Source organism: Schistocerca nitens, chromosome 4 (assembly GCF_023898315.1).
Source record: "Schistocerca nitens isolate TAMUIC-IGC-003100 chromosome 4, iqSchNite1.1, whole genome shotgun sequence".
Lineage (NCBI taxonomy): Eukaryota > Metazoa > Arthropoda > Insecta > Orthoptera > Acrididae > Schistocerca > Schistocerca nitens.
In genome coordinates, this window is record NC_064617.1 from 623479582 (window position 1) to 623491889 (window position 12308).

The window sequence follows — 12308 nt, forward strand, 5'->3', positions numbered from 1 at the left end:
TAGAGCTGTAATCTGAGAAATAGAAAAGGATACAGAATCATAATTTTAGACCGAGCGAGGTGGCGCAGTGGTTAGCACACTGGACTCGCATTCGGGAGGACGACGGTTCAATCCCGTCTCCAGCCATCCTGATTTAGGTTTTCCGTGATTTCCCTAAATCGTTTCAGGCAAATGCCGGGATGGTTCCTTTGAAAGGGCAGGGCCGATTTCCTTCCCAATCCTTCCCTAACCCGAGCTTGCGCTACGTCTCTAATGACCTCGTTGTCGACGGGACGTTAAACACTAACCACCACCATCATAATTTTAGAAATGGGTACACAATCATAATTTACGACATGCTACTTAATGTCCCTTGAATATCCAATGGCATATGGGTCCCCACGTCCATGTTGCGATGGTAGAACGGGCCAGCATTTGATTACTTCTAATTGGAAACCCCATTCGCAACGTCTCATTCTTCTGACAAATCGAACGAGGGTTACTCGACACGCCGCTATGGTCGTGGCTCGAGGCAACAGTAGTACCGTCAACTTCAATACACTTAGTGATCGCGCTTCAAATGACCATACAAAGGAGAGCAGCATATCTCCTGGAATCTCAACGCAGGTGTTTCTGATGCGGTTGATCATGTCTTCACGGCCTCATGGCACTTGCTGGTACGTCTTACCTTTCAAATAACCCCACATACAGGAATTAGGCGACCTAGCGAGCTAATTAATATGGCCGTCTCTGCCGATCCACCGACGAGCGTGATCAGAGACTAAAATCTCCCGTGCTTCGATTGCGTAATGCTCTGGGCAATCGTCGTGCTGATACCACATGAGTTGTCGAACGCCTAAGGCAACATTCTGCAGTAGTACCGGCAGTTCCTGTCCAAAAAACGTTCGATATTTACGTCCATCAAAGGTGCAGTCGATAAAGTATGGCCAAATCACATTATTCCCCATGATGCAACACCATACTTCAACCAGCCAAGGACGTTGATGGTCAACTTGCAGTAACCATTAGGGATTGTCTACACTCCAGTAATGCATGCTATGTCGGTTTACGCTACCATGATTCGTGAATGTCGACTCATCGAAAAATAGTACCTCGACAAAGAATGTGGGGGTCGCTTGCATTTGTTGTTGTGCCCATTTAAAAAACACTACCCCGATATGGAAATCGGCGCCATGAAGTTCTTGATACTATGAAAAGAGGTTTGGACGATACTCCTAACGACGAAATATTGTGGAAATCCTGGCTACGAACATACCGGAATCGCAGTGTAATTTCCGGGCGCTTATCCGTGGGTTGTGGTGCTCTGCTGCTAGTACAGCTATTTCATTAGCTTCTCCTGTTACATGTTTGCTTCCTATCCTTTTATCGGTCTGTACGCTTCCATTAGAAATAATTGCGTTCACAACCAAGTAAAAAAACAAAGGAGAGGAAGCTTTCTCTGGAAAACACTCGGCATGCTAGGCAACAGCAGTCCCAACATTTCTCGTGTATTCTCCGTAAATTAGGATCATTTATGCTTTTTTTCCTTCTGCGGTTGCAATATTCGTCGTCCACTTGCACATATGTTCTTTATTAAATGATAGGCAGGTGTGCAGGCCATGAACACTGTGCAAGTATTATAGTGTTGGGAGGCTTTACCTGTTCTAAGTCTGCACTGTATGTGAGCTCCAGGCGTTTTCGTGGGTAGTAGTCTGCTACACGACCACGATGGGGAGTCGAGTAGTTTCCTGTTCGATATGTCGAATGACGTAGCGAATGAGGTTTCCAAATAAAAATTACCAAATACTTGGCTGTCCTACCTTCGCAGCTTGCAGGTGGTCGTCCTACGTGCCGTTGGACATTCAACGGCCACTGAGTAACATTCCATACATTACGACTGTGTACCATTTCAGTGCCAACGATTACAGTACCATCTGTGGCGAAGCACAGGAAATGCCTCAGATAAAACGTGTGTAGAGTTTGCCGTCGGATTGTAAGCTGCAATAAAGGAAGGGGGCTCCACCTGAAGATTTCAAAGTGCTCCTCTCCATCCATTCATGGGGTGGGGTGGCGGGTCCAGTGTGGTATCTTTGGACGCCCCCCTCTGAGACAAACAAACTGGAAATATAACTTTTTTCATCTGATGTAGTTTTCGAGATATTTCACTCTCTTCACTTAAAATGAACATTTATATAAGGTGTTCATTTTCATTGAAGAAACTGAAATGAGACGAAAACAACACATGGGTCAAAAAGAGCTGTAATTCTGCGAGTAATTTCTGTGTTCCCTGCTATCACATGGAGTGTATTTTACCGACTCCACATAGCACGAGGGAACCCATTTCGCTTCTATTTGAGATTATAGTGTTCTTGTAGTCACATGTTTACTGCATTCATATCAGATATCTATAAAAGTGTAATTGCTTTTATCATAATTTTCCTCTTCTAGTTTCATCTGTCATTATTAACTTTTTTCTACTTGTTGCTCACTTTCATTTCCTCTCTCTCTCTCTCTCTCTCCCTTGCTTATTTTTCAATCAGCCTACCCAGCTCGTTTTTCTCAGATCAAAATTATGTCTCTTCGTTTGTGCGAACAATTTTAGAGGAATCTGTTTTGTGGAAGAATGTAACACTGCGTTCTCATTGGAGACTTTTCTCATCACGCCATTCCTTCTGTTCAGTGGAATAAATAAATAATAAGATTCCGAGTCATCAACTATCGTTGAGGATTTTTGTGTTTAACAGTAGATTATCTTGCGAAAAGTGTTAGGCCCTACTTCAGTGCAAAAGTGAAAATGGGAACAACACACATGCTTCCTGACTTTTTATTCAAATATAAAATTGTGAAAATTCTGAAAATTTTCGTTAGTGTTGTTTTAAAATTTATAAATATTTTCTACTTTTTATGTCATTCTACATTTGACCTCATGACATTTTAACATAAAAATTTTTTACAATCTGACGACCAGTTTCAGTAGCTTAACTACCGTATTGATATCACTTGCAGTAGGCCTGTTATAAATGCAACTATAAGTGTACAACACCGTTGTGAGTCCATAATAGTCGTATTTTCATTCTTCAAGTAAAATGTTATATTCAGCCATGCCATCAGTGACAGCAATAGGAACGTAGATTATGTACAGTGCTGTAAAATATGTATATAATTATGATTTACTTTTGACTTTAAGTATAGCTTACATGACAAATCTGTTTGCGGTTACTGACTCTGTAACAAAAATAGTGATGTAGACGTTTGAATGTATTAAATGTTTGCGACGCTGTACAAGCTCGACGTTTCAATTCCTGTGACAGCATGGCTGTACATAAAAAATTTTAACTGAAGATTTAAAACGAGAATGCTCTTGGAGTTCAACTGTGTTGTACACTGCTGGTTTGATACTATATGTGACAAATCATTGTTTCCAGTTACTGATTTTAACGAAAATAATTACATAGACATTTCACTTTGTATAAAATAATTTACTAGCTGAACGGATTCTCTGTTTCAATTCTTGTCACCGGTAGAGTGGCTGAATATAACAGATTTCACCTGAAGATTTGAATCAAGAGTATTATGGATGATGGAATGATGTTGTACCCTGGTAATAGCTTTTATACCATTACATACGATCTGGCGATGGTAGTTAAGCTACAGATGCTGATCATAGCTTCATAAAGTTTTTGATATTAAATGCGATTGAGACAGTGAATCGAAAATTTTTTGAAAGTTTTAAAAACTTTCGTAATTTTAATATTATTAAAATGCTGTATTCGATTTTCTGCTTACGATCGATTTTTCCTATTCTGATAATATCAGATATATGAAGACTTCTTGTCAGTAGTGTAAAATTTCTCTGTCGATCTCGATCTACGATAAGTAAGGCGAGTAATATATAGCCCGCCTGCTCCGTGGTGACCTAATCCCGAGATCGCCACTACGGCCACATGCACTCGTCAGAATTTCTCCGCCGGATGGAAACGCGCATGCGTGAGCCAGTCTCCCGCCGACGCGGCCGTCCGCGGCAAACCGTTGACAAGCAGTGAGCGTCGCGCTGCCACTGGAAGAACAGCTGTCGCCTCTGACATCGACGAAGCTGCCCACCTCGTGGTGGACATCGGAAATCGGTGAGCAGCAAAGCACTTTGGACCGAGAACGACCGAGAGCATCGGCCGTCTGCCACCTGCCACTGTCCTTCAAGTGACCTTTCCCTAACAGGTGCGCCTACACATTCAGCTCGTTACAAATGACTGCATGTAAATAGAATCTCGAAGTTTGCGGAGAAGATCCTAATTTATTATTGAAGTATCAATTACAGAAATTCTTTCAATACATTTGTACATCGTTCCACTGTGAACTGAAATCGGAATGCAATGTCTATAGTTACCGCGTTATGAAACAATGTATATCTCGGTGGAGGCATAAGTTTGCCCTTGGTATGCTACAAACTTCCTTTTATGCATGTCTATATGATGGAGAATTACATCACGCCCTGCAATGACAGCTTAATAGGAACAGATGATTGATGTAAATCAGTAGCAGTTCCTTTAGTTTCGAATTGGAGTTACTTCGTCAAACATTGACCAAAGATACGACCCCTTCCAGGGATTCAGGAGAGACGCCTTATTAACATGAGAACGATGAAGCTGAAACGGTAATGTACGCGATTCATTATCGGTTTAATAAGAGCTGATTAAATCCATAAAATACTTCCAACATAGTTACTGATAATCTGTGGACAAGTTAATTTGATCCAAAATTTTGTATCTGTTATTAAATATCCTAAACTACTTCTCTTTCTGAGAAATCATAGCTACACCGTTCTTGAAACAAATTTATTCTTATGCGAAATTAAAAGTATTATCTGTTGGAAGTAAACGCGAATTAATAAGTTACTATTGAACATCGTGGTATAAATATTCTCTTGTTTGCAATTAATGACTTAAGAACTAATTCTATGGCACACGCTTACGTTCAGTTGGGTTTCTGTGTTATCTGTTGTTTTGGATATGCAGACCCATGGGTGAGTGCATAGAATTATGCAAAGTTTATTTTCATGTATGGTACTAAATGACTCTGCTAACAATTGAAGTGGTTAGTAACATTTTAATTACATGTCATCCAAGAGGAAAATTATTTTCCTATTTTTTGGTGGCTCATCACACATCGTTAGAAGTGCATAGGGAAAATGTCACCACGAGTTCAATATAAACAATGCTTTGGAGTATTTCATTCTGAAGGAAAGTCAAGGGTAACGAACGACGATCTAAACCAAAATTATTCTGTGATTCTAAGCTATGAGGAACCATGATATACCATTATCTACTTTGGAAAATAAACAGAACCAACCTTGATTTTTTTCTCTTTTTCCCTTTATTCCGCTTTCATTTGTCAATTATACGCACACACACACACACACACACACACACACACACACACTTATTTACTTGGTTTACTTGGAAACGTGAAACACTCATAAGAATCAGCACTAAGTATAAAAATAGACTGACTGTAATAAAACTGTATCATTACATTGCTTTGTAGATTCAAACATTTTATTATCTACTAAACGTTGCTCTGAAATATTGCATTTAGTCTCTTTGCAGGTGATAACTTCACCTACATTATGTGGAAAATAATAGAACTAAATTTGCTACAGTGCTGTGTGCAGACTTTCTGTTCCTATGTTCAGCTCCTTGACAACAACCTACTTAATGCAGCTGAATAAAAAAAATATTAGTTCGGGCATAGGCTTCTGCGGACTTCGCCGTTTTCATTAAATTCTTTACCGACATCTGACCACGTCGTCATGCTTCTTTCCAGACTGTTCTTGCTAGTTGCTACGATCATGGTGATGTAAAAACATCACTTTAGTGTAAATCGAAATATTTGTCTTTAAAAATGCACTGTGACGAAATGGTCATACATGTGAAAAATTTTAACCAAATTTTTTATTTGTGTTATACAAAATTTTATATTTATAAGTAAAACACATGAAAATGGCGATTTTATACCGTATGATTGATTTGTTTGTTCGGTTTCCGGCTTACCTGAACACAACCGCAAAATTTCCGAAGTGGTTTACGGATATTTTCTAAGTAATTCCTTTCAGGCATTTCGTTTTATTCCTAACCACTATTTATCTTTAGCCGAATTTAACTGAAATTGTATTCACAACAGTCAAAACGACAACGTATGAGCTGTGTGCCTTGTTTGGAAAGTAACTTACATCATTAATTCTCGGTACTTGCTGCTCACACCTGTAATGCACTTTTCACCATCAAGCCTCCATGCACAACTACTTAGTTCTACCTTAAGTCCGTTTTTCCGAAGTGTTTCTTTTATGTTAACACCAGTACACAACCATATAATCCATATGAATAAGCTTATCCACGAAGAGCAAACACAGATGCAAGTCATGTACAGGTTCCCTAAATGCAGTGGCAGCGCGGCAAAACGATGCTACACTAAGCTGCTGTGGCAGCAACGGGAACGACATCACAGTATTTTGCGTATGTGCTGGATATTTCGGTGCTCTGCTTTGATACATTTTGACCGTTGCGTATTACAGGTTTCCTCATTGTTATTCACATATTTTCACAGAAATTAAGGTAACTGTTGTAACAAACCAAATAAATAACGAATCACCCGAGATATCGCGTCCCTTCTACCGAAGTACTCAGCAAATATCCTTCAAAACCTCTGAAATTTTCACTATGAAGTTCTGGTTCATCCTATATACAGGGTGAATCGCCTGAAACTTACACTGCAAATATTGCGGAAGCTGAATGTGGTGCTGATGTGTTTTCACAAAATGGATTGGTAGTTAGGGGTTTGTGTTGTTAGCCACACAACAGATTATAATAATACTTTTTTGTGCAGAGATGCACTTTAAGAGTAACTGCCTATTGACATCAAAAAACTAAAAGCAGGGTGAAGTAGAATGGCAGTGGTGTTAGCTGCAGTATTCTAAAGCGAGTCGTTCATGAGATACCGTATATTGAAAAGTTTCTACAGCGACACATGTTTGAGCCATTCAACCCGCCTAGCAGCTAGGTACGATGTTCTGTTTCCTTACAGTGTGCTTGCCTCTTCCTCGAGTGCACTGCGGCTTCCTAGCCAGTATGTGACAGTCCAAGCAGTAGGCGATGAGTGGACGATGGAATTTGCCAATGCAGAGAATGCAGACATGCTAATGGTGTATGGAGACTGTAAGAAGAGTGCATTTATTCTTCAGTTTCAACATTTCATTGACAGGGGACTGAAACTTTATTTATTTTTTCAAGCGTTTATTAACTATTAAGTCAGAAATTTCCGTAGGTGTTAGTCTTCTAGTTCCGAACCTCACAGGTTCATTTTCACGGCTGCCCTACTGAGCTCCATTGACAATGCCTGATGTTAATAATAAACATTGAGTGGCAACAATCTCTATAGATGTTTGCAGTATGAATGCTACAATCACGCAAGCCTGTTACCAAGTCAGACACATAACTCTGTTTAAGAATCATAAGAGGAGGAAGTATACTTGGAAAAGGACAGCAGATAATGGAAGATTTCAGTTAAATTACGCAATGGTCTGGCAGAGATTCTGAAAACAGATAGTGGATTGTAAGGCTCACCCAGGAGCAGATACAGACTCAGATCACAATGTAGTGGTGATGAAGAGTGGGCTGAAATTTAACATTAGCCAGGAAGCATCAGTACTTACAGAAGTGGGATATAGAAGTACTAAGGGATGAAGTGGATACTGCAATAAGGGACAGCTTAGTAGGCAGTACAGTTTAAGGGAAATGAATATCTCTATAAAGGGAAGTCATAGAAGTTGTAAAGAAAAATAGAGGTACAAAGAGGTAACTGCGAAAGAACAATGGATAACATAAGAAATGCTTCAGTTGATAAATTAAAGATGGAAGTACAAAATTGTTCAGTGAAATTAAGGAATACGGAAATAAAAGTCACTGAGCAACGGCGTAAATAGGATGTACAGGAAAGCTAACACGAAATGGCTGCATGGTAAATGTGAAGAAATCCAAGAAGAAATGATTGTTGCGAGGACTGACCCAGAATATAAGAAAGTCAAAATAACATTCGGTGAAAGTAGAAGCAATGATAGTAACATTAAGAGTGCAATAGGAATTGCACTGTTAAATGCAGAGAGGAAAGCCGATGGGTGGAAAGACTACATTGAAGTCCAATATGAGGGGGAAATTTTGTCTCATGTGATAGAAGAAGAAACAGGAGTCGATTTAGAAGAGGTAGGGGATCTAGTATTACAATTCAAGACACCTTTGGAAAACCTAAGATCGAATAACGAAGAAGGGATAGATAACACTCCATCAAAATTTCTTAAACCATTGGGCAAAATGGAAACAAAACGAGTATACACGTTGGTGTATAGAATGTATGAATCTGGCGATATACCATCCGACATTCGGAAAAATAATATCCACACAGTTCCCAAGACTGCAAGAGCTGAGAGGTGCGACTGTTATCGCACAGTCGGGTTAACGGCTCATGCATCGAAGTTGATTACAAAAATAATACACAGAAGAATAGAAAACAAAACTGATTATATGTTAGATGGCAAGCAGTCTGGCTTTAGGAAAGGTGAAGGCAACAGAAATTCAATTGTCACATTGCGGTTGATGACGGAGGCAAGCCTAAAGAAAAATCAATACACGTTCATGGGGTTTGTCGACCTGAAAAAAGTGTTCGACACTGTAAAAATGTGCAAGACGTCCGAAATTCTGAAGAAAATATGTATAAGCTATACGAACAGACAGGTAATATGAAACATGTGCAAGAGCCAAGAGGGAATATTAAGCAGGGAAGAACATGAACAAAGTGCTCTGCTTGAAAGGGTGTAACACTAGGTGCAGCATTTCGCCCATGCTCATCCATCGGAGAAGCAATGATGGAAATAAAGGTAACGTTCAGAATTCAGGAGTGGAACTAAAATTATAGATAAAAGGATATGAATGATAGGATTAGCTGATGATATTGCCTTCCTCAGTGAAAGTGAAAATCAGTTACATGATCTGCTGAATGGAATGAACAGTCTAATGAGTACAAGATATGGACTGAGAACAAATCAAAGAACGGCGAAAGTAATGAAAATAAGGAGAAATGAGAATAGCGAGAAACTTAGCGTCAGGATTGGTGGTGACGAAGCAGATGAAGTTAAGGAATTCTGCTACCTAGGCAGCAAAATAATCAGAGGTGGATGGAGCAAATATGACATCAAAAGCAGACCACCACTGGCAAAGGGGGCGTTCCTCTCCAAGAGAAGTCTACTAGTATCAAACGTAGGCCTTAATATCAGGAACAAATTTCTGAGTATGTACGTCTGGAGAACAGGAGTGCATGGTAGTGAAGCATGGACTGTGGGAAAAGCGGAGCAGAAGAGAATCGAAGCATTTTAGATGTGGTGCTATAGACTGATATAGAAAATTAGGTGGACTGATAAGGTTTGAGGAAGTTCTGCGCAGGATTGGAGAGGAAACTAATATGTGGAAAACACTGACAATAAGAAGGAACAGTGTGACAGTAAATCTGTTAAGACATCAGGGAATAACTACAATGGTAATAGAGGGAGCTGTAGAAGATAAAATCTTTAGAGGAAGACAGAGATTGGAATATATCGAGCAAATAATTGAAAATTTTGAAAGTGCTACTCTGAGATGAGAAGTTGATATAGAATAGGAACTGGTGGGGTGCAGCATCAAAGCAGTCAGGCGACAGACGACTCGAAAAAATTGAGGTATGCAGTGATGCACCCATGGTGTAGGCGTGGTGTCTTTGAGTAGTAATCAAAACGACGTAGCTTCTGGGTTCGAACACTGCCACTGCTGAAATTTAGAATAAAAATCATCAGAAACGGTGGCTGCAGACTTGTAGCAGAAGGTGTCACCCTCAGTCTGCTAACGAGTTTGTGAAAGAGTGAGGAAGAGCGGACAGATGATTAGGGAACTCTTTTACTCTTGGGATAGGAAACTGCCTGTAAAGGTGGAAGAATCGGCAATGATCAAAGGCATGAGGATGCATAAGGCAATGGAAACTACTGCCCTAAAGACACATGACGTACCTCCACAGGATGTGTGGCCTGTAACTGAAGAAGTTTCATGATGATCTCTCCACTGGCGAAAGATTCCGGTGTAGTCCCCATCTCCGGGAGGGGGAGGCGGAGAAAAAGACTGAATAACCAATGAAAGGATAAAGTTCTATGAGTCTGGGTGTGGAGTGTTATAACTTTGAAAATGTTACGGAAGCTAGAAAATCTGGAAAAGAAAATGCCTAGGTTCTGTCTATGTGTAGTGGAGGACACAGAAGTGAAATGGAAAGAAGACTAGGATTTCTGGTAACATCAAAGCAGCAGAAAATCTTATAACGGGAGTTGGACCCGTTACCAATAGGAAGATAGGGCAGAGAGAATACTACTGTGAACAGTTTAGTGATAAGGTTATTCAGGTATACATTTTGACGTCGCAAGCTGAAAGTAAACTAATAAAGTATGTGGAGACAATAAAGGATAATTCAGTACATAAGGGGAGATGGAAATCTAATAGTCGTGAGAGACTGTAATGTGGTTCTAGGGGAAGAAGAAAGGGTTGCAGGAGAATATGGGAGTGGTACTAGAAACGAGAGAGGAAAAAGACCAATTGAGTTGTGCAGTAAATTTTAGCTAGTAATTGTGAATACTCCATCCCAAAATCACTTAATGTATAGTTGGAAAAGACCAGGAGATACAGGAAGATTTCAGTTACATTACACCATTGTCAAACCGAAATTCCGAAATCAGATACTGGATTGTAAGGCGTTCTCAGGAGCGGATATAGACTCGTATCACAAGTTAGTAGTGCTGATTATTAGGCTGAAGTTCGAGTGTCTAGTCAGGATGATTCAATACACGAAGAAACGAGATACAGAAGTACAAACGAATGAAGAGATAAACTTATAGTTCTCTAAGTATATAGATACTGCAATAAGGAATAGGTCACTAGCTAGTTCATATGTAGAGGAATGAACATCTCTAAAAAGGCAAGCATAGATGTTAGAAAGAAAGCCGGGAACGAACACAGGACTCTGTGATCCAGAGGCAGTAACAGTAACTACTAAGTCAAGAGCTGACGACTCCCTAATTGCGGGCCTGAATGTAGATGATGCTGTCATTGTCGACCCTATTGTTATCTACAACACTGTTTTGCGGATATTTCGAGCTCCACCAACCATTAACCATCCTTTCTCCCTCCAGCACGAGTGGAATGTTCACGATGGTGAATGTTACAATGCAGCCTTTACAATGAGAAACTGGACCATGCTCTCACTTCATCCCCATCTTCTGCCCCAGGGCTGGCCAATGTTCACATTCTGACGTTGCAGCATCTTTCGCTTCCAGGAAAGCACTTTCTCCTTTATACATAAAATCCCATTTGGGCAAGGCATGTTTCCCAGACGCTGGTGTGAAGCCACTCTCACAGACAAACCCAAGCCCAGCAAGGATAAACATCTTCCTTCCAGCTACCGCCACATTTCTGTCTCAGCCGTGTTTGCAAGGTGATGGAACGTGAGATTCATGGATGGCTGATGTGGTGGCTCGACTCTTACAGTCTACACACCACTGCATAATGTGGATTATGAGGGCACCGTTACGCAGTTCATTCACCATCTCTTCACTTTGTTACCCCATGTAATTAATGGTTTTCTGCGGAAATACCAGACTGTGACTATGTCTATTGATTTGGGTTAAGCCTACGATACCAGCTGGGGGGGCTGGTATCCTCCGAACTCTATATACAACGTACGTATGATTTTGCGGCTGCCTGTCTCATTGCCTTCAGGACTTAAAAAGAAAAGCGTTTTCAAGGTATGTGTGGGTTCGGTCTTATCGGACACCTTTATCCACGAGAACAGTGTGCCTCAAGGCTCTGTTCTCTTTGGTATAGCCATTAAGCCTATTACGGCCTGTCTCCTGCCAACTATCTTCGGCTCGCTTTTCGTAAACGATTTGGCGATCTATTGCAGTTCTCCATGGACTTGTATTTTTGAGCGGCGTCTTCAACGATGTGTCGATCGTCTTTACTAGCGGAACATCGAGAGTGACTTTCTCTTTTCCACTGACAAAACTGTCTGGTGGCGCAATAGGTTTCTTCCACCACCTTTATATCTTGGGCCTGTTGTTCTTTCTTTGTGACATTACGAACTTCCTAGAGCTTTTGCTTGACAGAAAACTTTCTTGGTCCTGCTACGTGTCTCAACTGACCACATGCTGTACAAGGTCCCTCAGTGTCCTACGTGTCCTAAGTGGTAGTTCCAGGGGAGCGGATAGGACTACC

General features: G+C 40.5%; 1 protein-coding gene across 1 annotated transcript in view; it reads left to right on the top strand.

Annotated features, from left to right (window-relative positions):
- The first annotated feature begins 4051 nt into the window (after positions 1-4051).
- LOC126252475 (uncharacterized) overlaps positions 4052-12308 on the top strand; it is a 340371-nt gene continuing 332114 nt past the window's right edge. Inside the window, exon 1 of the mRNA XM_049953369.1 lies at positions 4052-4194. The gene's annotated coding sequence lies outside the window, so the exon portion shown is untranslated. The remainder of the gene's footprint in view (positions 4195-12308) is intronic.